This window comes from Cajanus cajan, chromosome 6, assembly GCF_000230855.2.
Source record: "Cajanus cajan strain Asha chromosome 6, NIPB_CcT2T_4, whole genome shotgun sequence".
NCBI lineage: Eukaryota > Viridiplantae > Streptophyta > Magnoliopsida > Fabales > Fabaceae > Cajanus > Cajanus cajan.
The window spans coordinates 21,487,029-21,490,622 of NC_138522.1; the positions used below are offsets into that span (position 1 = coordinate 21,487,029).

General features: G+C 35.0%; 1 pseudogene; it reads left to right on the forward strand.

Annotated features, from left to right (window-relative positions):
• The first annotated feature begins 367 nt into the window (after positions 1–367).
• Positions 368–1,066, forward strand: LOC145958608 (secreted RxLR effector protein 161 pseudogene; annotated as a pseudogene).
• Positions 1,067–3,594: the final 2,528 nt, after the last annotated feature.

Consider the following 3,594-nt stretch of genomic DNA (forward strand, 5'->3'; position numbering starts at 1 on the left):
CTTTAACAAAATCGCCGCTAAACACTCACAATATCAAAGGTTTCTAAAAAACATCGCTAATTGCTTGCGGCGAATGTAACTGCAGAGGTTTTTAGTAACCTCTGCGATTTATTTTTGCAGAGGGTAAAAACCTCCACTAAACGTAAAAATAACCTCCACTGTTTAGCTCATTTATTGTAGTGACATAATTTTTGGTGCCACTAATGAAAATCTTTGCCAAGAATTTTTCAAGCTTATGCAGGATGAATTTGAGATGAGCATGATGGGAGAACTGAAGTTCTTCTTAGGACTTCAAATCGTCCATTCAGACGAAGGTGTTAAAATTCATCAAACAAAATACACAAAAGAACTACTACAAAAGTTTAAGATGGACGATGCAAAACCAATGAAGACACAAATGCATTCTTCAACAACTCTTGGTCTAGCTGAAGAATCACCAGATGTTGATAGCACAATGTACCGAGGAATGGTTAGTTCTCTCTTGTACCTAACAACGTCGAGACCCGACATCATGTTTAGCGTCTACGTTTGTGATAGGTTCCAAGTACGACCTAAGGAGGTACACTTGCAAGCAGTTAAAAGAATTTTAAGATATCTAAAAGGAACACCTAACCTAGGCATGAGCTTCTATAGAAGCAAGAAATTTTCTCTTCTAGGATATTGTGATGCAGATTATGCAGGAGACAAATGGGAGAAAAAGAGCACTAGCGGAGGATGCCAATTTCTTGGTCGCTGCTTAGTTTCATGGACTAGCAAGAGGCAAAGCACGATTGCCCTATCCAATTGTGAAGTTGAGTATGTTGCCACAGGACAATGTCTCACGCAGCTACTATGGATCAACATTGCTGCTATTAACATTTCTAAAAATCTTGTTTTGCATTCTAGGACTAAGCATATAAAGATTAAAAATCACTTCATTAGAGATCATGTGCAAAAAGGAACATTTGAACTGATTTATGTTAAAACTGAAGAACAACTTGCTGATATCTTCACCAAACCCCTTCAAGAAGATAGATATGTTTGGCTGAGAGATAGGCTAGGAATGGAATTGATAGATGATCACTAGAATGTCATTTTCATCCTCTATTTCTTTTTGCTGATTACAAAGGGGGAGAGAAAGAATACGAAATCTATCAAACTAAACCAATCATCAAGTAAGGGGGAGAGCATTAACTTACGGGGAGGAATCTCATGATACCTCATGATATTTGCTCTGTGTCTGATACAAAATGCCTGATGTGTATAAACATGTATGAACTTGTTAGATTATATTTGTCATCATCAAAAAGGGGGAGATTGTTAAATCAGACGAAGCGCATCCGCAATCCCACCAATGTTTTGAATATGAAAAATATAATACATATTGTTATTACTAACATGTGCATTAGTATTTCGATCGGATAACGAAAAGTCCAAACAGTGGAATATGTTCAAGCATAATCTGGCTTGACAAAACATTAGACGATAGAAAGGCCAGCATTAAGACTAAGGTTGATTCAGGCTAAAATCAAGATACAAAGTCTATCAGCAGAAGCCTGAGGCATCAGACGCAAAATTGGCCAAGACATCGACATAAAGTGACCATCAGAAAGAACCAATATAAACTAGAAGACAAAGTTATCACTTCCATACTCAGACGAAAAGGGTAGTCAAGATCAGACGTAGTATCTTGTAACCAGACGATGTCAAGAATATTGAAGCACGTCTGAAGTCCACTAATCACATTGAAAGAAATTATACAAGAAACACAAGAGGACATCAACGTGAATAAAAAAAATGGGCAAACATGCATTCATAAGTCAAAGTTGAGTGCTTCAGAGAAAGGACATCTACTTTTCAGAAAAAGATAGCACTGCAGCAGCTAAACTGATGAGGAAAGTAAAAATATACCTAGATCATGATTAAATTCAAAAATCAAAGAAATCAACTGCACGAATACAAGAAAACATTTAATGCAAGATCAAATGCATTAAATGAGAAGATCTGCATGAACATGATCGAAGCCTCCATCTACAACGTCAAAAAACTACGCTCCAATGGATAAATAAAAATTCAAACAACGGGCAGATTTATCAAAAGTATATAAGTATCATGACCAAGAAGAAGATATAGAACAAAGAAGCAAAAAAAAAGCGTGTAATACATATCTCAAGAAGAATCAACTATTTTTTGAATATCTGTGTAAAAACTAAGATAGCTTATCTTAGTGAGTGTTGTCAATAGTTCATCCTCTCTACGAGAGTAACCAAATAGTCAGACACTTATCTCTGAAAAACTAAGGTTACGCATCTTAGTGAGTGTAAAAATTACCCTATCCTCTCTGTGAGAGTTATACACACACTCAAAACTTACAACTGCTGTAAAGCCTAAAGAGGTTGGTAGAAAGAATACTTGTGAACCAGAAGTGGTTAAGAATACTAGCGTTGGTGTGTGAAGCCAACAGGCCAAGAGTGGTCAAGAATGGTCAAGAGTACTTGGAGAACCAGAAGTGATTAAGAATACTAGCGTCTAGTTGACGAGCCACAAGTGACTGAGAATACTTGTAATCCTTTGTGATTAGTGGAACCCTTTTGCAGAAGGAAACTGGACGTAGCTCAGATTGAGTGAACCAGTATAATTGTCTGTGCATTCTCCTCACTTTTCAATATTACTTACTTTGCTCTTGTTCTATTTCATTTTTCAACAAAGCTTTGGACGAAAACATACTTGACCTTGTTAAAACTACTTTACTAGACGATAACGTTTTCTAGACAAAAAACTAGTTTACTTAATGTCTTACGTTGAAAATCAGTTTTGCTGAAAAAAAATCATTAGACAGAAAAGTCTGCTTAAGTTTTCCAACCAAGAGTATTCTTGCAAAATAACTCTAAAATTTTCCTTCGAATCCGAACACACACATTCAACCCCCCTTCTGTGTGTATTTTCGCTAACCTCAAGATCAACAAAGCATTGTAAGTAATTCTGATTCTAAATCTATTTCGGATTATGATCAATTACAATAAGCTTTTATTCAAGTACATAAAGAAACATTAAAAGTAGGAGCCTTAAATAGCAAACTGAAAAGGAAACTTAGTTGGTATGATAACACATTGATAAAAGTTGAGCAAGAGTGAGAAGATTTAAAATTTGAGCATGAAGCTCTTCAAACAATTTATAAATTCAATGAATGCCCTTGTACAACACCACCCCCTCTCATAAAAAATATTTGTGAAACTTGTTCTATTTTAAGAAAAGAAAACTCTTATTTGAAAACCACATTAGCAAGATTCACAAATGGTAAATCAAACTTAAATATGTTATTAGAAAAATAAAGGTATATCTATGATAGAGCTAGAATAGGATTTAATACAAGTAACAATGATTTTAAAAAGAAAACCACCAACTTTGCTAAGAAATACATTAAACCATCTCTTACATGATTTTATTGTTGCAAGAAAGGACATACAATTAAAAATTTCTATACAAGGAAATATGGTGTTCCAAGTGATAAATACATGTGGATAGCTAAAAGTCAAGGGTTGAGTACTAACATGCAAGGACCAAACATATGGGTACCTAAATCTGATTTTTGAATATTGCTGTCGGAATGCTTGA